The sequence below is a fragment of the Neofelis nebulosa genome, chromosome 3, assembly GCF_028018385.1.
Source record: "Neofelis nebulosa isolate mNeoNeb1 chromosome 3, mNeoNeb1.pri, whole genome shotgun sequence".
NCBI lineage: Eukaryota > Metazoa > Chordata > Mammalia > Carnivora > Felidae > Neofelis > Neofelis nebulosa.
Window position 1 is genome coordinate 157,306,181 of NC_080784.1, and position 24,580 is coordinate 157,330,760.

Here is a 24,580-nt window from a genome sequence, read left to right on the forward strand (position 1 = left end):
TCTAGACTCTTTATAATACATTTGCATTGCAGGTACACCCTTGTCCCCATGGAGAAAGGCTGTTGTGACAGTTTTGGTATAAACCTTGGAGGGCCACTCTCAACCCATGGGAGGAGTCTCCCAAGTAATTGGAAACCGTGTCCATTGGAGATCACCCCACTATAAGTCACAGCACATCCCAGACCAAAGAGACCCAATAATATGCAATCCCAAAACAATTGAGAGGCCGATTGTACCTGGAGGAACATGTCCCCAGCTCTCCCACCTTGAGAGATAATAAAGTGCTTAGTGCTTGCTACTTTCTTTCTGGCTGTCTTTATTCCAGTGACAAATCCCCACAGAAATCTTCTCTTGAGAAATCCAAGCGCCGAGACCTTCATTCACATGAAGCAGACTCTAACTGGATAACACTTGGTTTAAAAAAATGTACCACTCTGGCAGCTGTATATTTATATAAGGGAGTCCTCTATGTATGTGTGGAGGAATGGGATATATGGGAAATCTCTATCACCCTCTCAATTTTGTTGTAAATTTAAAACTGCTCAGAAAAAAATGAAGTCTTAAATTAAAAGCTAAGGAAAAATATACATATAAATGTGAGAATAAAGAAGTGTCAAATACGGTTCTAAACTTTTTCAGGTAAGTTGTTTCAAATTCAACTAAATAATTTTTATAGACTGTGGACTCAATCCAGTATTTCTGCGGACCACAAAGTAAGTTGCAGTTGGAAAAGTTCAAGGTACTATTCCTCTCACAGTATCTGAACTGTAGGAAAGACTACAGGAACATGCTCCCTGTAGTTAAGGGGGATTTTTTTTCACAAGCTGCTTTTTTCTGGAACATTCCCAGGCCCCATGAGGCTTTCTATGAACTTACCAGGCTAAGTTAGCTTTTTTTTATTATGCATTACATATGTATTCTTTACTACTATAATGTTCTCAAAAATACTGTTCCTTTCCTCAAAGAACTTATTTCAGTTTGCAATTACACATCAGTTCATGAAATTATTTGTGTAGCGTCTGTCTCTGCCAATATGATGTAAATAACATAGTACCAGGAACTTAGTGATCAACTGATTGATCTATCTCTACTAGAACAAAAAGCTGGTAAAGAGTCGGTATTATGGACTGAAATGTGTCCTTCTGAAATTCATACATTGAAGCCCCAAACCCCAAGGTGATTGTATTTGGAGATGGGACATTTACAGAAGTAAATAACTTCAAATAAGGTCATAAGGATGAAGCCCCGATCCAACAGGATTAGTGTCCCTATAAAAAGAGAAACCAGAGACCTCACTGCTTCTATTTCTCTCTCCATGCACACGTATGGAGGAAAGGCCATGTGAGGATAGAGTAAGAAGACAGTTATCTGCAAGCCAGGAAGAGAGGTGTCTCCAACCAAAAAGACAGGCACTTCGAGATGGGACTTCTAGCCTTCAGAACTGTGAGAAAATAAATTTTTGTTGTTTAAGCCACCTCAGACAATGGTATTTTGATATGGCAACCTGACCAAATACAGTAGGTAAATAAAAAGATGCGAATGAACGATAAAAGATAGGAGAAAACAAACAAAAACAAACAAGCAAACCTCTTTCCCCTAAATTCATTTTTTCAAGACAAATAACAGCATTCAATATAACTTTCAGGCATTTGCCAGACTTGATTCATTCTGCTAGAAGGAAAAAATGACTTCTCTAACCGATGATTTTAGGAAAGGAACATGGCATACCCGGGTCTTTTCTTTCCCTCTCTCCTCTGTGGGCAGTTAGGCACACACAAGCAAAGCACAGATTCAGGTGTGTTTGGCATCACCCTACACGGAGAGAATTATATGTATCCTGATGAGCATGAAAGTGTTTAATCCTGGGATGGAGTATTAGGGAGCCCACGGCAGCCATCTGTGTAAGCTATGTTCTCCAACCACTTATTAACATTTTGACCTCAATCTACCCAAATTCTTGTCTAGCTCTCAATTTGATTAAAACTCACGTGTGAAAAGTGTGCTATTAATTAAGCCTATGAAACCCACTTAGATGATGTTAAACAATTGTTTCAAAATAGAAGGGATCATCAAATATTCAAATGATCAATGTGAACTATATAGAATTTTAAAATATAATTTTGAACGCATAGTGTTTAGTGTTTACTAATTTTTATCATGCAGGTAAACAACACACTTTGAATGTCAATAAACAAATAGCCTCTACCCAAAACAACACAAAACAAAAATCAAAAGAGAAAAACAGGGTTTTAAAAAAACAAGAGATTAATCTGCCACACTGCTTTTGTATGTCCCACAGCTAAGAATGTTTTTGTTTTTGTTTTCACATTTTATAATAGTTGGAAAAAATTTAAAAAAATATTTCAGGACATGTGTAAGTTATATGAACCTCAAATGCCAATGTCTATTGAACTCTTATTGGAACATAGCTCTGCTCATTTTTTAATGCACTGACTACAGCTGCCTTTGCTCTGCAATAGCAGAGTTCAGCAGTAAGCACAGAAACCACATCTCCTGCAAAGCCTAAAATGTTTACTACCTGGCCCTTTCTAGAAAGTTTGCTGACCTCTGCAACAGACAAATGGTCTATAAAATGGTGTTTGATTTTAAAGTATGACCCATTGGCATTCATCCATGACTAAGTATTAATAGAGAAACAATCTATGTAATCTTATTTGAATATATGTTACAAGTTTCTGAGCTATCGATCAGCACTTTCTATACTTAGAAATGAAAACAGAAAAAAATTTTGTCTTTACCTTCACTTATTCTCAGCAAAAATGTTGTTAGCTCATATGCTCCTTGAAACGTATCTTATATAATGACAAACTTATAACAAGCCCATTATAGATGCTCAATAGAGCATTTCTACAGTACATGAAAAATTCCTTATCTGAGCAGGTCTCAGTTGTTCCTACAGCACAAACATTTCTCACTCATGTTTATGTATATATATTTTTGAATTGTATGAAACATATATACTAAATATTACATTTCAACCCCAAATGAGATAGGAATTTAACAGAACAGCTTAATTATTCCCATTCTTCTTCTTCTTTTTTTTAAATATAATATATTATCAAGTTAGCTAACATACAGTGCACACGGTGTGCTCTCGGCTTCAAGAGTAGATTCCCATGATTCGTCGCTTACGTAAAACACCCAGTGCTCATCCCAACAAGTGCCCTCCTCAATGCCTACCACCCGTTTTCACCGATCCCCTACTCCCCATTCTTGAGCAAAATATATTCTTTAAAAAAATCTTCTCCAGATACATTTTACCTTTAGTGACCAGTGTCTTCAATTACTTTTTACTGTTACAATCATTTTATGATCCAATGCTCTACATGTACTGAATTAGTCTCATTTCTTGCTTGGGATTCTTTTCATGTTGATGATGAAATTAACTTCATAAAAATGGAACTTTAAATAGCGTCTTAATCTAAATATTCAAAATGAAAGATTATAAGCAAAAACCCAGTACTACAACTCTATGCATTTAAAAAGTTTTCCAGTGAAAAAAAATTCTTTTCCACATGAATTATCATGAGAGCCCTAAAGTCAGATTCTGCAGATATTTTAAAAATGAAAATAAATTGAATACATTAAAAAATGCAAAAGGTGCTATAAAAATAATCATTTGAAACCTAATGAAAATACAGAAGCCCCATGAGAATCACAACAGACCTTTCAGTGTACTGCACAAACACGTGACATACTATTAAGCAAATATAATTAAGGACAAGGGAGCCGGACCTTTTTTTCCCTTTTTTTTTTCTTTCTTCTTTTTTTTTGGTAACTTTAGCTGCACATATGGAGCATTTTGTTTCACTTCTGGTTTACTTTCTTTTAATCAAAGACCCCCACTGTAATGCCTTCACACAGGGCTCAGTGTTGTAGTCACCATGGAAACCATAATTCTGAATGTCCTAACTTGTGTGATTAAAATTTAACACAAAGTAACATTGATAGTCTCCCTCATTTCCACTACTACCAATATCCAATTCTAATTAGCAGCACAATAACTGGTTTGGAGGGAATAAAGAGCTCTGAAGCTCTGACTACTCTAGCCTCACATCGCCAGTTATTCACAGGGCATCTCGTGGACAATATATAGTGATGGTTCTCTTTGACAAAATGTAGGGTTGAAACAGAGGAATTATTTCTAGTTGACTTTCCACTCTCCTCTAGAAAATAAAGTGTATCATTTTCTTCTTACATAGCGTAAGAACTTTTTAAATTCTCTATTTCGCTTGCCTGTTCAACTGGAACAAAAGCTTTTTATAATGGTCTAATATACGGAGGCAATAAAACACTACATGACATTTTAATTCCTCAACTCCACGTGGAATAATTATATTCATTTCTGTAATTATTACAATGCTCTCCTCAACATGGAATTAACCCTTCTAGATATATTCATCATTAAGATACTACATACGCAAAACCTTTTTATTTATCAGACATTTAAAAATCCAACTGGATCTTTTCCTTTTTCTTTCTTTCTTTCTTTCTTTCTTTCTTTCTTTCTTTCTTTCTTTCTTTCTTTTTTTTTTTTTTAGGAATACGCTAATAGAAACTGATAAATTCTCAGGACTCCATTAAGGACATATATGCTCTCTTGCTGATTATTTTGATTTGCAGAAAATTATATTGTCTCAGGGGCACACTTGGACTGATCATACGCTCTGGTTCTCATCGCCTGTGCTTAAAACTAAGCATAAATTTATTGCATTAGTCAACACAACATTTTAAATTTGGAAATTATACTCTGTCATTCTGACTGAGCTTCTTGTCTACCTTATCATATATAAGAGCAAACATGAATGACATTCCTCCCCACTCCTAAAATCCCAAAGGAAAGAGTTTGAGTTTACACAGCAGGAGGGAAGATTTTAAATATTAAACATTTAGTGTCAGGAGGATACCTTGCTCATTAAGTCCAATGTTCTTAAATTTTAAAGTAGAAATTGAGGCCCATAGAAGTTAAATGATATCCTTAATATATCCAGTAATGGAACCAGTACTAGCTGGCTGAAGTATTCATTTAGCATTTTTATTCATTTACTACAAAAGCGTGACATTTCCATTGTTAGCTGACAACATTTTTCTACTTTTTATTACAAATCTAAATACCTTAAAAATATAAAGTACATGTAGTCTTTGTAAAATAGATCTTGAAAATTAATGGAATTGATCCAAAAGATGAAACAGGGATAAATTAATAATTTTGTTATTATATTATTGTCTAATATATGATTTATGATATTTAAAATTTTGATTTTATACTGGAAATAATCTGCTTTTAATATTACATCTTAGCCATAAAATGCACAAAGTCAGTGCTAAACTAGTCGGCAGTGACCTTTACCAATGAAAAATATTTTAAAAAATCATCTCTATTCACTAGTTACACACAGTCCATTTAATGTTACTTATTAGCAAAGATCTATTTAGTAAGCAATTTATTTCAAATACCATTTTGACATTTGAATAAATAATAATTTTATTAATGTCTGACTACAGACAATTTCTATTTCCGGATACTCTCTACTTACAAGTAAGGGATTGTCCTGTCCTATAAATGGTCCATTCAGAACTTTTATTTCTCATTAGAATATGTGAATAAATTCAAGTTACCCTAGTATAAGTTATTCTTTCCTTTTCTGTAAAAAAGAATCAAAGAGAGAAAAGGACCAGTGGGGGAATGTGCAGAGGGAGACAGGGGTTAAGGAGACAGTTATGGAAGGAAAAAAAAAACATATGCAAAAGAGAAGAGAAGAAAGGGCATATTCCTTTATTTACATGTTCTCTACATCAAATCTGATTCAGTTATTGAAATCAATATTAGATTTTGAAAGATTCTTTGAATATGTCATTTCATATTTCAAGAGTTTACCAAGCAAGTCGAACACATAAATGTAAAAAAAAAAAAAAAAAAAAAAAAAAGTGTTCTATATCAGGGTGAAGTTGGAGGATAAAAGTACAGAGGAAGCCCAAAAGGTAGAGTGGTCAGCCAGAAAGGTATAGAAAGAGACATTATTTTACTACATAATAGTGAATCAGGTTAATGTTTATAGATAGGATTATCACAAATTAAACTTGCTAAACAAGTCTGGATGAAGACTTTAAATATAAAATTCTTTGCCATGTAGTTAAGTGCTAAAAGATGAGAAAAAAAGATAAAGTAACTTATCTCGATGAAAAATTACATTATTCAAATTGAACTCTGGTGCCATTTATTGTTAATATATTTATAGGCTAATAATTATCTCCCCCATGATATCTAATAAAAGGTCTACTTTTATTAGACCTAATAAGATGGGTATTTTCAATCGATCAAAATCCAAAATTCAAAGCTAAAATCATCATATTTTCTATCTTTAGAGTTTCAAAGGCTGTTTCTTCTTTAATAAATTACTTTGTTTATCACACTTCAACTGTTCCTTAATATTAATTAATACCTAGACATATCACAAAGGACACTGACAAATTTTCAGGATTTTATTTTCTGTAAAACATTGTTCAATGATTTCTTTTTCTCAAGGTAATATACATCAAAACTAACATCCCTCTGTTATTTCATCATTCAGAGGGTAGGCTGGTGGATGTGACAAAGACTTCTAAAATATTGTGAAGAATGATTTACTCCAGAAATTTCATCACAGCATCGACTTACAAAGTCCAGATTTACTTCCGTTTTCAAAATATGTGTGTGGTATGGTACTCCACTGACCAATTTCTTAATCATACATTCCATTTCTACAACCATCTTTGGAGTAAAATGCAGAGAAGAAGTAGAATCTTTAATATATACTTTAAAATAACTTCTTTGAAAAAAAAAAAGAATTCTTGAAGAGATCCAATATACCACTTAGGAGCCTGAAAAGACCAATTACTATCTTCGAATTTTCTGTGGGAGATTAGGAGCTCTTGTGGTTATTCACATTTTCCCAAGACAGGTACTTAAATGTAGCAGTTAGAAAATACAGGGATCAAAACAGGCGTAGTCTCAACGAGCATTAGAAACACTGCCATTCTAGCTCTGTGGTGCAAAAGAGCAAGGAAAAGCTGGTCAGGACATAGGTATGAGCTATCTAGAAATCAAGGGGTAGAAGAAAGATGCTGTAAAAAAATACAATTCTCTGGGGAACTAAGGTAGTCTCTGAAGGGGTTTTAAAAATCAGGACCTGTGGAAATCATGTGCTCTCATATTTTCATATCCTCACATTTGCCCTATTTCCCTTCTGGATATCTTTTTGACTATGAGTATCTAATGCTAACCAGACCGCAGCAACGGAAGGCAAATCTGCATCACTTACATCTGTCCTGTTACTTAATTTCTTTTGTAAAATTTTTTTGAAATTCAAAAATTTTTGTGAGAAGAAAGCAAAGTGTTATAGAGGGGAAAAAATAAAATAAAACAGAGGCTGTATTAACATGCAAGAAAGAAAAAGCTTGTGCTGGGGCGTCTGGGGGGCTCAGTCAGTTGGGCGGCCAAACCTTGGTCTTGGCTGAGGTCATGATCTCATGGTTGGTGGTTCAAGCCCTGGGTCCCAGCACTGTGTCCGGCTCTGTGCTGACAGTGCGAAGCCTGCCTGACATTTCTCTCTCTCTCTCTCTCTCTCTCTCTCTCTCCCTCTCAAAATAAAGTTAAAAAAAAAAAAGCCGGTGCTTAAAAGTCATAACTTTATCTAATTTTGCAATAATTACTATGTGATGATGTAATGATTTGATGACTTTTTTTATAAAAATGAACTAGAAATTGTATTATTGATATATATTGTTTTATGATTTTAACAATTATATTGAAAACTACTAATGAAATATAAATCTTTATTCTACTAAATCAAATCTCCATTTCTCTTAGTAATAGTAACGATATCTTCCTTGCAAAAGTTTAATAAATGATTAAATAAGTTACATGAACTTATGTTTCATAGTGCGTAAGACATAACAGATAACCAGTGATTAAGAATTTGAATGTGAGAAGTTAAAAAAAAAAAAGTCAAAGCACTATCCGAATGTATGTTATTGGGGTCAACTTGTACATGAATTTATTCATGGGAAGTACATGGATTTACAGTAAGTACATTTTATGTTAATATAACAACAATAAAGGCTTTCCTCTTGGATGAGTTATTTGGTTGTGACAGAGAAGGCAGTGACTGGGAAAGTCTAAAGTGTGCTGGTTACTCTTGATTTTTACCCATACTACCTGTTCTCAGAGATCAAAGCCCTTCGAATGATAAAATACTCAAAAACTCAGTTCAAATCCATCAAATTGGCAATAGTTTTCCAATCTAAGTCAAAACAAGAATCTCTCCTTCTAGATCGACATGACAGATGTGTTTATTATAACTTGATATAAGTATATTCACAGAAAAGTTTTAAAATACCAAAGTTTGGTTGATCCAGGGCATTATCAAGGAGAGTAAATTAAAATCTTTAACATCATTAATGGCAGAAATGGGCCAACATTAATAATTGAATTTGTATTTTAAATATATTAAACATGACTATACATAATGTGAAAAATGTAATATTATTTTATTAATTTTAAACTTTGTTAAAGTTCATTTTCTGCTACAGCTAAAGTTTAAAGAATTTTGTTACTGGATACCTTGTATGTACAGAGAATGTGTCAATTATTTGGGTGAAATGCACAATCTAGGGATAACTTCACAAATAAAGCTTTTTCCTTTTTACCTAAAACAAGCTATAGTAAACACAATTTGAAAAATGGATCTCAATTCACATGCGGTCTTCAATTTATGGTGAATACAGTTTGGTGGAGACTCCATTAGTTCATTATTCCCTATTTGTGTATTAGCATTAGCACAATGTACGCTCTCAGAAAATGGAATAAAAATACCTATTAGTGTTACTCTTTCTAAACGAACAGTTGAGCTATTCTCCTCCAGATCAATGTTTTCCAAAGTGTTTTACAGTATTAAATTTATTGCCTGGCATTCTACTGAAGTCTGTGCCAGTCAAAACATCTGCTATCTTACATTTTCTTATCTATTTCAAATGGGTTGCAATTGGCTATTTTTTTCAATGAAAGCTTTAATTTGCTGTGGTATTTTGCTGAGTGGGTTTAATAGCCTATTATAATCTTCATATTTTTATTATATTTATTATCTACTAGTATGCTTTACCCATGGTTAAGAAATAGTCCAGTAAAGCTAGAAAGCACCTGAAATAACACAGTACAGTGAAGCAAAGTTATTAGAATGATCTGTATAGCTGTTTGCCCAAGGATAATTTTTCAGAAGCTATATACTCAGCAAAGGTTTTATAATACACTTCCTCTGCTCTTTTCCTATTAGCAATGCTTTTCAAAGGTGGTATCAGAGGGAATTGCGGCTAAAATATTTACCGATAAATGTAATCAGAAGCATCTATTTTCTATGGATATTTATATATGCCCAGAATAAATGTCAAACTTTCATTTTCAACAACTTATCACTAGATTATCCATAAACTGACAATCCAAAACCATTGCTAATTCAGTGCATTTAATCAGGGATGAAATTAAATTGAAATGAAAAAGAAACCTATTAAAAACTTAATGTGTAGAATAGTTAATAACACTGAGGATTTCTTCACTCATGGCTGGGAACTCTGAGACACAATGTAACAAAAAGTGTTTGTCTACAAAATTCAGTTTCTTCAAATTTACAATGGAGACTTTATATGATTACACATGCATCACCACCAAGTTTTATAAAAATCTAGCCATTCACAATTTTTGGCAACAAAACCAGAAAACAACTGCTTGCTTCCATTACACTTGTAAGAGGCAATTTGAGAAGTTACTCCCCAGGAATTAAATTCTGTGGATAAACATTTTAGCTAATTGCATTATTGTTCTCAGAACATTGAAGGCAGCACTAAGCCAAACTAAGAAATCCAATTTATTTGTTTCTTTCTTTTTGCAAAAGCAATTAAATTCTCTTCCACTAACACATTTTAGGACTCAGGAAGAAAAAATACATAGACTGTATATTAGATGGATTGGAAAGATATAAAAGAAAGGTTTATTTAAGTATAACATTTATGTTTTAAAGAAGGAAAAATGTGGTCCCCTTGGGTTAAATAAGTTCTAAAGGTATATATATTTCAAAGGCTTATGTTAAAGTGCAGTGAAGGGAGTTCATCATTTGAACTTTCATCAATGCTGAGAGCTCTGCTATTTGCCAACAGTTTGCAGAATACTGCAGCTGGCACTTGTACTCCCATGCATTGTTTTTTTGTTTTTTTGGTTTTTTTTCCAACGTTTTTTATTTTTTATTTTTGGACAGAGAGAGACAGAGCATGAACGGGGGAGAGGCAGAGAGAGAGGGAGACACAGAATCGGAAACAGGCTCCAGGCTCCGAGCCATCAGCCCAGAGCCTGACGCGGGGCTCGAACTCACGGACCACGAGATCGTGACCTGGCTGAAGTCGGACGCTTAACCGACTGCGCCACCCAGGCGCCCCTCCCATGCATTGTTTTTTATCTGATTGTTTTATCCTACCTTTAATGCATCGCTCATACTTCCAAGACACGTGTTCTTTCAAACAACAGTATTACAATAATACTTTAAAATTAGATCTCTAGTAAATACATAATATAAAAAGGGCCTCTTCCTACATCCTTAAATTTCCTCTTAAGTATCTCTACCTAACACTATCACTCTGAAAAGTTATATTCCTCCAGAACACAATATTTCCTATTCCCTAATGAATACTCTGGTTTTGTGATGACCATCACTTAGAGGGGCCATTCTCTGTTCTCCAGTAGTAAAATCCTTCTCATATGCAACCAGTACTTCCTTCCTTTTTCTCATGCTTCTACTATAGTACTTGGGATATTGTAATGTAGCTAGTTGTACATGTTTCTGTATCCCCATCTAGACTTCCTATTTCCTTTAAGTTAGGAGAGCATTATCACTCCAGAACATAGCAGAGGTCTTACACACACCAGATACTAATATAATATATATGAAATAAGTGACTTTAAAAAGAAATTAAAACTAATGTGGTTTAATCTTCATTCCTCTTAAGGATTTATGACATTCCTTAGCCTTTGAAATATGTCACTTCAGGAGCAACTGGGTGGTTCAGTTGGTTAAGCAGCCAACTTCAGCTCAGGTAATGACCTACAGTTCAGGGATTTGAGCCCCGCATCAGCTGTCTGCTGTCAGCACAGAGCCCACTTTAGATCCTCTGTCCCCCTCTTTCTCTGCCCCTCCCCTGGTCATTCTCTCCATCTCTCTTTCTTTAAATAAACAAGCAAACAAACAAACAAACAGAAATATATTACTTTGTGAAGTAGTAGTTATTCTGCATTATGCATATGCAACCAAAGTTGATGTTTTTAATCAATCTCCCCATTTGTGTAAGCTTTAAATTATTTCAGAAAATACACATTTACTCTGAAAAACTGAGAATTTATTATGAAACCTAAATTTCATAATTAAGGGGAGTTCTAATTAAATCTGGAAAAATTTCAAATACGGTTCCAATAAAATAGTCATGTAATACTAAAAACTAGGAACATGAACATACATTAACTCATATTTACTCAACATAAAACAAAATCCAGAGTTTTTCATATTATTAAACTTCTGAAAAATCAGTAGGGAAATTAATAATTGTATAATATTCAAACTTTCTGGAATAGTCGGTTGATTTTTTCAAAACACCAAAACTGTTATTCAAAATCGTACATATTTTTTGAAGTTTTTAAAAATGTATTGTACATATCCTTGCCAAATGACAAAGTACATTAAAAACACACACAAAATTACTTTTTCTACTCAATGATCCAAGACCATCACAGAATTGCAGCATCCTATTTTTTTTTAAAGCAAGAAGGTCCTTTATGGATAATCCAGTGCTGCCCTCACTAATTGGACAAATGAGAATACTACAATCCAGAGAGATTATGTGATGTTCCCTGGGTCTCATAGCAAGTTAATGGCAAGACCAGACCTACAGTAAAGGTAACCTGATCCAGAGTTCTTCCTAATAGGAACCATATTTGTAAAATGTGTGTAACTCAAGGGGTCTGGATACATATAGAAACTGTGTTCTGACATATTGATCCAGTCTGCTATAATTACTAAAAATTTTTGTGATGACTTTTAGTGGTTACTTGGTTCCTATCCTTAATATACAATGTGAAAATTCATATTTAGTTTTTAGTATTTCTAAATACTTACTATAAACCATTTTCTTGTGAGGGTCTTTTCTATGTAAAAAGCACATAAACTTTAGTTAGAATAAAAGAACTGAATATTGCATCCAGTGCAGAAATATTTAAGATTTAAAAAAAAAATTTTTAATGTTTATTTATTTTGAGACAGAGAAAGGCAGAGCGTGAATGGGGAGGGTCAGAGAGAGGGAGACACAAAATCTGAAGCAAGCTCCAGGCTCTGAGCTGTCAGCACAGGGCCCGATACGGGGCTCGAACTCGTGGAGTGTGATATCATGACCTGAGCCAAAGTCGGATGCTTAACCGACTGAGCCACCCAGGCGCCCAAGCTTTATTTTTTTGTGGTTAGTGTTTAGGGATAATTTACTAAAGAAAACAAGACATACTCCTAAAGAAAAGTAAAAATTATCATGGAAGGAAAAATCATAAAAGTAGCATTTTCTATTTGGAGTATATCATTTTTCCTACTTAAATTCAGAGACCAATAAAAACAGGTCTTGACGTAATCAGACTAGTGTTACAAAATTAATAACTTAGCACTTGAAGAAGACAAGTTTCTGTACAACACTGATTTAAGTAATAACAATTGCACTTAAAATAGAAATAAGATAGAAACAGGAACAAAATCCAATAAGACAAAATAAAACACAGAAATAATTTAAAAAGCATATACATGCACTTACCAGGTGACCGAACAATCCAATTCGTAGGTATTTACCTTAGAGAAATGAAAATTTGTGTACACACATACACACACAACATATGAATGTTTATACTAGCATTATTTTCACTAAAAACTGAAACAACCCAAGTGTTCTTCAACAGGTGGACAGATAAATGAACTGTGAGACAACCATTCAGTAGAATACTGCCTAGCCATAAAGAAGAAATGAATTCTTGATATATTCAAAAAACAAGAATGAATCTCAAAGACATTATGATAAGTGAAAGAAGTCAGTCTCAAAAGACTACTCACTGTATGATTCATTTATATGACATTCTGAAAAAGCTAAAAATATGGATTGAAGTACTATGGAATAAAGAACAGATTAGTGGTTGCTATGGGTAACGGACAGAGGCAGCGAATGACTAAGAAGGGGCAGCACAAGAAATTTTTAGGTGATAAAACTATTTGTACCATACTTGTAGTGATGAAAACACAATTCTACACAAGTCTTAAATCTCAAAGAACTGCATACAAAAAAATAAATAAAAACAAAAAATAAAAACAAAAACCTATAAACAGAGATAGATACAGGGACAAATAACAGTCACAGCTGCATGTGTGTATACATTTTTTAAAATTCCTCAAAGATTTACAATGGGTAATTTTAAACATATATACTCAATCAAAAATATAAAGGTATATACCTAATTTTAAAAATCATCAACAAATCATTCTTCTGCAAAAAAAATTCAATAGCCCATAATGAAGTGTTTTTCGCTTTTAGCTGTGGCATAAAATTCCAACCTATAAATATTAGTAGCACGGAGCAGATCTCTCTCTATTCAATATAGCACCCCTGGGGCACCTGGGTGTCTTAGTTGGTTAAACGTCCGAGTTTGGCTCAGGTCATAAGCTAGTGGTGAGTTTGAGCCATGCATCGGGCTCTGTGCTGACAGCTCAGAGCCTGGAGCCTGCTTCCTGCTTCGGATTCTGTGTCTCCCTCTCTGCCCCATCCCTGCTTATACTCTCTCTCCCTCTCTCAAAAATAAATAGACGTTAAATATATATACATATTTATATTATTATATATTATATATAATATAATAATAAATATACAAAATAAAATAATATAATAAAAATACAATATAATATATATATTTATAGCACCCCTGATTCAGGCAGAAATGAGCAATCTCTTTTGAATCATCTTAATACCTTTTTTATTGTATCTTATTTAATACACCACGTATTAAAGTCAGTAGTGAACAGTCTAAAATGAAGATCTGTTCAAGTACAAGATTCAGGACACAGGATTCTGTCTAGGCCACTGCTAATTCAGGATTTACTCATAAAAATAAGAAATAATGGAACGTGAACATCACAATCCTCTTAGAGTTTTGACTGGACTAGTACTTTCCATATATCACCCATATTAAGGTTAACTATATAAGGAAACAGCTGTATACCCATCAATACTGTTTACTGTCAACTAGTCTTTTAGTTTTATCTTTAAAGTATTGAGTTAAAGGACATGTCCAGGTATTTTCAAAAATTATGGTGTTCATTGCCTTGTTTGCCACAGCAGGAAAAGGCATGGTGTTTAAAACAGGTAAAGACATACTACAAAAAAATTACAGGAGATGAAGAATGAACTGTGTTTGCTCTGATCATCAGTCCCTCTTATCAGAAAATTTATGTATAATTTTCTTGAATGCTCAAAGTTTTAAAATTCTGTTTTTATTATTTTTTTCTACTAGTTTTAGGAATTCAACACCGTTCTAAAATATAAGTGTTTTCTGTGTAGGTTGTTGGGGAGGTAAGTGAGGACATGTTATTTTATACAGAAATTGACATTTGTAACAATAATCAAAGAAAAAATGAATTTTTAAGTCATAATTATTTTTCTGCCTCATATACGTTTTAATTTACTAAATGGCAAGCTCTTACCAGACATTTAAAATATAACATTTAAAAATGATTAAAGGAAGGTGAGGAAACTAGCAAACAAACAACAACAAGCAAACTAAGATCTTATGAAAGTAAAAGTTGAAAAGCAATTTTAACAATACCTACCAAAAGCTTTAAAAAAAGAGTCATACATTAGGACCTAGAATTCTACTACTGAAAATCTATTTGAGGGAACAATCACTTATATACAAAAAGATTTATATAAACATGTATCTCTGTAGTACTTATAAGTAAAATGTAGTATGATGACAGCAAAATTACTTAAACATTTTTGTATCCTCATATATGTGCATGTATATTTGTTTATTTAAAAGGCAACTAAGAATTTACACTAAAATGTAAACCATGGCTTCCTCTGGCTGTGAGGTTTTAGATCGTATTAATATTCTCTCTTTGTCATATTTACTAAATTTTCTGTAATTAGTATACATCTACTTTACTACATAAAATCTAACATTTTAAATGATTAAAATTTAAGTTTAGTCATTTCAAAATATAAAAAGTTTTAAAAAAAATGTTTAGTGAATAAAGCTATGGCTACCAAAACTACTCATCCAAAGATACTAAATTTTTGGTTATAATTTATTTAGTCTTTGTAAAACTCTATTAAAAAGGCTTTATTTTCATTTTTGATGAAAAATGTACTACCGTTGTTTTATATATAATCCATTTGCTGTCTACTGCTTCATGGGCCATTCTGTGGTTTAAGCAGTGGCTGACAACTTTTGCTTTGCTCAACTGACTGGCAGCTATCATTTGAATGCTAGACTTATCTTTATGCAAATTTCCAAAGGTCACCATTTATGCATGTAAATTCTGAAGGGCACTAACTCTACAGCTGACAGATTCTGACAGCCACTATATCTCCAAGAATGGAATAAGCAGGGAAGACTATCTGAATAATTAATGTGTTTTTACTCTGCCCATGGCCAGTTCTTACATCCTGCACTTTCTGACTGGTTTTCAAATTAATTAGAAAATGTAATCTCATGGCAAACCAAAACTTTTTTTTTTAATTTCTATAAACAAATGGTAAAGAAATGAGACAATAATTAATGACCCTCAGTTCAAGTGTTATATTAGTAGAGATCACTCCTATCTGGAGATAAAAATAAACATCTAGTTCTGGATATTATTTCTGTAAGAGAACATTATTTTTGTAAAACAAAACAAAACACAAAGAACTCTGCTCCCTAAAGTTCAGTATATGGCACCATTAAGCCATGGGGTTGCGATTTCAAACTTGAGAAACATCCCGAGACTTCAACTCTCACGATTGAAATGCAGTCATTAAGACCTGCCAACTTACCTTCTAAATAGTCTCAAACATATTACTACTACTCAATCCCCAGGGTTGTTGCCTTAAACCAGGTCTTCATTATGCCTCACCTGGTATTTCCCACATAATCCTCCTGCCTATGGCCACAGTCACCCACATTGCCTCCCGAGTTACCTTTCTAATGTCCAAATCCACGAATAAGGCCAGTTGCCCAATATAAAAGACACCTAAAAACAGAAATTAAGAATGGGGCGCCTGGGTGGCTCAGTCGGTTAAGCGACCAACTTCAGCTCAGGTCACGGTCTCGTGGTTTGTGAGTTCGAGCCCAGAGCCGCGTGTCAGCTCAGACCCTGGAGCCTGCTTCAGATTCTGTCTCCCTCTCTCTCTGTCCCTCCCCCATGCTCTCTCACTCTCTCTCTCTCAAAAATAAATGAACATTAAAATTTTTTTTAAAATAAAAATTAAAAGGATGCTCTCAGGAGAAAATATTTAGAATATATTAACTAATGGGAAGAGATAATAAACTTTTCTGTCATGTGGTAATATGTGATCTGGAGAAAAGTAAAGCAGGATATTCAGGGAAGGCTGCCCTAATAGAGGATAGTTAGAGCCTAGGAAATAAGCATGGGGAGAATGACGATTGGCAGAGGAAGCAATATGCTAAGTCTCCCAAGTAGAATAGCCTGTGTGTTCAACAAATGGTAATGAAGCCAGGGTAGCTGGAATGCAGAGGAGACTGAAGGTAGACCAGGGCTCTGAGTTCTGAACACTGAAAATGATGTAGCAAGGAAAAGTGAAGGATGTTGTAATTCTTTAGGCAAGAGGGGACTGTGATCTGAACCAAAGTAATATCCAAGGAGAGGTTCAGAAGTAGTCAGACAGGATCTGCTGATAGATGTGCAATGCATGCAAAAGAAAATCTGAGATTCACTCCAAGGATTTATGCCTAAGGAACAGGAAGAATGGAGCTATTAAGCAAAAGTTTCCTGAGCCTGGTTGGCTCAGTCGGTTGAGCATCTGACCCTGGATTTCAGCTCAGGTCATGATCTCATAGTTCGTGGGTTCCAGCCTTATGTCCACCTCTGCACGGACAGTGTGAAGGCTGCTTGGGATTTTCTCTCTGCCTCTTCCCGGCTTGTGCATGCACTCTCTCTCTCTCTCTCTTTCTCTGTCTGACAATAAATAAATAAACTTAAAAAAGTTTCCTGAGGGTGAGGTTTCTGAATGGTCCTTATTTTTAATTAGTTTATTATTTTGAAAACTTCAATTTGACACTTTGGGGTTAAATCCATTCAGAGAGTTGCCGTACTGTTGACCTTTCCAGTATGTCCTTCAAGGCTCAAAAAACTGTAGTTTATTTTACAAGCGCTTAGTGTTTGTAAGTGCTTAGATATGCCTAGCTCTATTTTAAATGACATGTAGTACATAATTTTATTAACCCCATATTACCAATGAGGAAACTGAAGTACAGAGAGAGTAATACCTCCAAAGTCATCCAAAGTGTCTCTCTTCAAATTTTGACCTCTTTGCTCTGGTTCCTCTCACAAGTGGTTTTTTATTTCATTACTAAAAAAGAATAAATCTAAAGGTTCCCAGGGCTGATAGTGGTAGGAGGTGGGACCTACAGAGGGGCACAAGAGGATTTCCAGGGATGACAGAAACGTACTTGATCTTGATTTTGGTGTCAAGATAAACACAGCTTTACGTGTTTATCAAAACAGAAAAATTGTACATTGAAAATAGAAATTTTACTACACATGAATTATACATAAATAATCCTGATTTTTAAAAATTATTTAGCAAATATCCTAAAGTGGCATAAATTGATCATAAATTGATATGGAAATATATATGCTTTAAGGTGAATCTTTCATACAACATAATTTGTTTGAATATTTTGTTTGACAAAAGCAGTATACGTAATGTTGTCTTCCAACAGTATTTACTGAGAATGTAATACATTTTTATTTTTCCCATATAATTTTTCATGTGTGATTTCAGCCATTTTGACCACAGCAGGGAAGTTCTCGGCTTTTTCCAATGATTTGATTCATCCTCTACAGGAATTTCAAATAAAGCATCTAAACATTTATCAATGTTCAGTGAAACTTTGTAAATGATTAACCTGAACATGACTTTAAACATTGCTGAAAAACCTGGTTATCTGTGCTTCAGATGTCATTAAGTCTCGTATTAACATTGCTTTGCTCTACCAATAACTTATACTCAAAACAAAATTTGTCCTTAAGACAAGTTTAATCACTTAGGATCTAAGAGACAAATCCCTATTTCATAGTTTTGATTATTTTGAGTTATGTTATAATAATGATGATGATCTGATTTTGATTATCTTGATTATTTTAAGTTTTAAACTATCCTTAATAAATCTAAGTAGATTATTAACGTTTATATTAAATAATGAATCTGAAAAATATCCTATAATAGGAGGAGGGAAAACATCAGCTGTTCAGTTTTTTGTTGTTGTTGTTGTTGTTTACTCAGGCATGTATTAATCAAATAGTCTTCAATTTGTAATTTGTATTTTGTAATTTGTAATTTGTACTTAACACTGTAAAATCAACTGTTTAAATATGAGTTGTGTAGTCAAAAATTAACATTAATTTGAGGCGCCTGCGTGGCTCAGTCATTTAAGCGTCTGACTCTGGTGTTTAGGCTCAAGTCATGATCTCACCGGTTGTGGAATCAAGCCCCACTATTTGTGCAGAGCCTGCTTGGGATTCTTTCTCCCTCTCTCTCTGTCCCTCTCCCACGTGTAGGTGTGCACACACACTCTCTATCAAAAAACAGTAAACTTTAAAGATTGACATTAATTCACACACTTATCCAAACACATATAATATCAAATCAGTACACTAACATATTCTTAGAAACAATCACTGCCATCAAAATCCCATGAGATAACATCTGATTTCCGTAAGGATGGCTATAATCAAAATAACAGTAACTTTTGGCAAGGATATGGTAAAACTGGAACACATGACTGGTAGGAAACGTAAAATGGTACAGCCCCTTTGGAAAGCAGTTTGGAAGTTCCTCAAAAGTTAAAACACTCAGTTACCACATGACCCGGCAATTCCATCCCCAGTATACATCCAAGAGAAATGAACACGTATGTCTACATAAAACCTTGTGTATATTCATAGCAGCCATTATTGATAATAGCCAAAAAATAGGAAAAACAAAACAAAACAGTGTCTAACAACTAATAAATGGATGAACAAAATCTGGTATACCCAAATAATGGAATATTATTCAGATATGAAATTGTGTTCTGATTTATATAACAATGGTAAAAGTTGACATTATGTTAAATGAAGAGGGCACATACAAAAAGCCACATATTTTATGATTCCATTTTTTATGGTAAATCTGTAGCCATGAGACACAGTAAGCAGGCAACAGTGAGTAACTGCTCATGGGTTATAAAGTGCTTTTCAGGAAAGATAAAAACATTCTGGATTAGATACTCGTGATAGGTTACACATCTTCGTGAATTTCCTAAAAAATGCTGAATTGTACACCTTTTAAAAGAATGAATTTATGGGATGAAAATTATATCACAATTAAAAAACAATGAAGCAATCCCTGTCAATTAACACTGTAACAAATCCCTATGAATCTTCCAGAAACTTCACATATGGGTGCCTGTAGCAGTCATTATGTTAAGTATTACAATGTCTCAATTATTTCTTATACCTTTTTTTAAAGTTTATTTATTTTTGAGCTTAAGAGAGAGTAGGAGTGGGGGAGGGGCAGAGAGAAAGGAAGATAGAGAGAATCCCAAACAGGCTCCATTCTGTCAGTGCAGAGCCTGACATGGGGCTCAAACTTCCAAAACTTTGAGATCATGACCTGAGCTGAAATCAAGAGTTGGTTGCTTAACCAACTGAACCATCCAGGAGCCCTTTTCCTACATTTCTTAATGAAAATAAGTATCAAGAAGAGGTTATGAAACGTTCTCCTCACAACCCTATGAATACCCTTAAGCACTCTAGAGACACCTCAGCTGGAAAATTAAGCTCTAGTCCTGGAAATCTGCTCATCTCCTAACATTGTCCCACTGCGTGAGTAATCCTTCAGCAACATTAGAAATATCAGTCTTTCACTGGCCATGCCTTGCTCCTTTATGTACACTTTCATAAGCTATTCTGTTGGCTTGGAATGCATGACCTCACTTTTCCTGCTCCAACAACCCCTCAGTGACTTCATAACTTCCATGAAGATTTCAAGGGCCTCCAGCAAAAGTGACTTGCTCCCAACTTTGTTTCCTTAACAGTTTGTCAGGGACTTTTGTGAAATGAATACAGTAATCTCATAGTTTCTTATCTTTCCCACCAGAATTTAGTATATCCAGAGCAAGCACATCTAAGTCTTGCATGGCTGAATTTTTAAAAAGATGACTGAATCAGCCTGTTTTTTGCTAATTTCACTAAGTAGCAAAACCACATTTCCTATTCAAGATAGTAAAAGATGCCTGCAAAATTTATATGTTAATGTATAGATAAGCTAGTAAATACAAATAAAATAGATTCAATCATATCTACTGTAGGAAACAGAAAATGATGTTTGCCTATGTGAATATAGATGCTGAAGAAATCTGTGGCAAAGAAATTGAGGCAAGAATATCTAAAGGAAGGAATACTAATTGGAAAAATTAAGGTCTACAATGGTGAGTACAATATCATATCTTAAAACACTCAGTACTCTTAAAGTAAAAAGTACAGAATCTCTGAAAATAGATTAATAATTTATAATCAAACCAATTATATCAACAACTCAAAATGAACATGATTTAATGTGAGTAAGAAAATTGGTATTTCTACTTTTAAGTTGTGTTTTTATAATAATTTATATTCTAGGTATTACAAAGTCACCTTACAGAAATGTACTTTGGTAACTTCAAGAAGAAAGGAAATTCCAATGTTACTCTTGGTTGATTAATATCAAGGCCTACAGAAAACACGAATAGACACTTCTCTAAAGAAGACATCCGGATGGCCAACAGGCACATGAAAAGATGCTCAATGTCACTCCTCATCAAGGAAATACAAATCAAAACCACACTCAGATACCACCTCATGCCAGTCACAGTGGCCAAAATGAACAAATCAGGAGACTATAGATGCTGGAGAGGATGTGGAGAAACAGGAACCCTCTCGCACTGTTGGTGGGAATGCAAATTGGTGCAGCCGCTCTGGAAAGCAGTGTGGAGGTTCCTCAGAAAATTAAAAATAGACCTACCCTATGACCCAGCAATAGCACTGATAGGAATTTACCCAAGGGATACAGGAGTACTGGTGCATAGGGGCACTTGTACCCCAGTGTTTATAGCAGCACTCTCAACAATAGCCAAATTGTGGAAAGAGCCTAAATGTCCATCAACTGATGAATGGATAAAGAAATTGTGGTTTATACACAATGGAGTACTACGTGGCAATGAGAAAGAACGAAATATGGCCCTTTGTAGCAACGTGGATGGAACTGGAGAGTGTTATGCTTAGTGAAATAAGCGATACAGAGAAAGACAGATACCATATGGTTTCACTCTTATGTGGATCCTGAGAAACTCAACAGAAACCCATGGGGGAGGGGAAAGAAAAAGAAAAAAGAGGTTAGAGTGGGAGAGAGCCAAAGCATAAGAGACTCTTAAAAACTGAGAACAAACTGAGGGTTGATGGGGGGTGGGAGGGAGGGGAGGGTGGGTGATGGGTATTGAGGAGGGCACCTTTTGGGATGAGCACTGGGTGTTGTATGGAAACCAATTTGACAATAAATTTCATATATTGAAAAAAATATAAAGGCCCATTTGTCTTCAAATGATTTGCTAAATAAGATGCAAATCATTTATGTTATTAATATATGTAACAAATTATTTTTAATAGCACATTTATTTTTCATAGAGCTAGAGTATACTTCCACACAATGGCAAATATTTTGAACTACATTACTTACATATTTGTCCACATGAAATGTCAATTTATTTTCCACAAAATATATAAAGTTCCATTTAAGTAGCTCATTAAACAGTTTTTAATATGAACCTCATAAAAACATACATTAACTTGAATGTAAACATTCACTGAAATACACTGAAATGACTAACAATTATGATTGGCAAAAAATAATCTAATAGTTACCTTAATTTTCTCTTCAGTAGCTAAAAGTCCATGTTCTTTTCCTCCAATTTACTGAACATTTAAACATTCCTGTAAAAAAAAAATACATTACATGATTAGACAAGAATGTACTACTTTATGGTTATTTTTGTAGGACTATTTGAGTATACTTATGTATTTCTTATTGTTGGTCAACTATATTTTTTCCCCACAATGTTTGGGGTATAGCAGCAGAGCCATGGTATAAAAATGAAATTCAATTCACCTGTGACAGATCTTCCTCAACCACCTAATCTGCTGTAATGTACATTGGGAATAATTAATGACTCTGGTAGGTATTGGAATTTAAACATTTTCCTAATTAAAAGAAGATGTAAGATTTTGTAATAAGTTCTCTGATTTCTTCTTGCCATTTGCAAAAACGTGCATGGAGCTATAATCGATTAAGATAAGCAAAATAAGTCAATCAGAGAAAGACAAATGTCATATGATTTCACTCATGTGGAATTTAAGAAACAAAACAGATGAACATATGGGAAAAAGAGTGGGGGAAAAGAGGAGAGAGGGAAACAAACCACAAGAGACTCTTAAGGACAGAGAAGAAACTGAGGTTTGATGGAGGGAGTCAGGTGGGGGATGTACTAGATGGGTGATGGGCACTTGTAATGGGCACTGGGTGTTGTATGTTAAGTGATGAATCATTAAATTCTACTCCTGAAATCAATATTGCACTGTACATTACCTAACTAAAATTTAAATAAAATTTAAAAAAATGATCATAAAAGGGGCGCCTGGGTGGCTCAGTTGGTTGAGCATCCAACTTAAGCTCACGCCATGATATCACGGTTTGTGATTTGAGTCCTGTGTTGGGCTCTGTGCTGACAGCTCAGAGCCTGGAGCCTGCTTCAGATTCTGTTTCTCCCTCTCTCTCTCTCTCTGCCCCTCCCCCACCCACACTCTTTCTCTCTCCCTCAAAAATACATAAACATTTAAAAAAAATTTTTAAAAGACCATAAAAAATAAAATAAATTATATGATTTCTAAGAATTTTCTGGGGTTTTTTTTTTGTTGTTTTTTTGCAACAGACACTTTTAATAAGATCCTGGGATATATTTAATCACTTTTATCATTAGAAATGCTGTGGAAAAAAAAATGAGAGACATGTATCTTGCCACTTAATCAGTATATACAAATACATGCTCTGTGAATTTATGTATATACACAGATACTGTGATTATAATAATTTAAACAAATTCAGATTTTAAAAGTAGAAAGGAATAAACAAAAAAAATAAGACTTAAGTGGTAGGTTTAAAGGGATTTTTTTAGTCTTTATTTTTCTTTAAATCACCATAATATTTCTATTCCTTTTATTATTAAACTAATATCAATATGGCAAACATTTTATTAAAAAAAAGGAGTAGTGTCTTTCATAGTATTTTCTTTGGGATTTCAATGTTTTCTAATGGTTCTGCACTGGTCGTATCAAAGTCTGAACTTTCTAGTGAGTCTATTTAAGTGCTTTATATGAGCATCAGCTGCATTAGTTAATTACTATGATACTTAGTATTTATTATGCTATTAGTAGTAATATGCTATTAGCAAAAGCCTAAGTAATCATATATGTGCCAAAACAATGACAAAATCTAACATGTATTCTATAATCTTGTCCCCAAATGGATAAGAAATTAGATATGTGGAGAAACTCATTAGCATAAAATTAAAATTAAGCTCTGCATAGAATCACTATTGATTACCATCAGATATATAAGAAAACAAATTAGTGGTAAATATATTCACTAACAAAAGCATTATATTTTGTTTGAGGATTTCAGATTATATTTTCCTAGTGAATACCCACCCATATTTGGCCAATTAGTAAGGTTTTATACCATAAGAATAATTCATTCCATATTTGAATGGCACACTTGACTACTTGAACAGGCAAATGCAAGCAATTGTTTTAGTCAATTCTTGGCTGTACACGTAAGGTATTTTTTTCCTGGTTTTTTTTTTTCCATCCAATCTTAACTAACATTCTACATCTGATCATGGGTAATGACAGCACAGGCTCTCCTAGAAATATCCTCAAGCTTTACATTTTGTTTCCCCCAATAATGAAATACATTCTGAAATCCAAACATGACTTATTCCATGAAGTTCTTTCTCCCCAACAGCACCAAACCCACTCAACCACAGACAGAACCAATCCTATGTTCCCTGATGATCCTATACCACTTTTTATATTCTTCTATTTGGCTGAACCCCTACAACTGCTTGAGAACAGAGGCTGTGACTACCTCTTCAGTTGATATTACCCCTTCC

The 24,580-nt window shown here is 34.0% G+C and overlaps 1 protein-coding gene across 33 annotated transcripts in view; it reads right to left on the reverse strand.

Annotated features, from left to right (window-relative positions):
• The window catches only part of ADGRL3 (adhesion G protein-coupled receptor L3), an 829,205-nt gene that overhangs the window by 625,329 nt on the left and 179,296 nt on the right, over nt 1-24,580 (reverse strand). For all 33 annotated transcript variants that reach the window (XM_058722441.1, XM_058722432.1, XM_058722430.1 and 30 more), the window contains exon 2: nt 22,278-22,346. The gene's annotated coding sequence lies outside the window, so the exon portion shown is untranslated. The remainder of the gene's footprint in view (nt 1-22,277; nt 22,347-24,580) is intronic.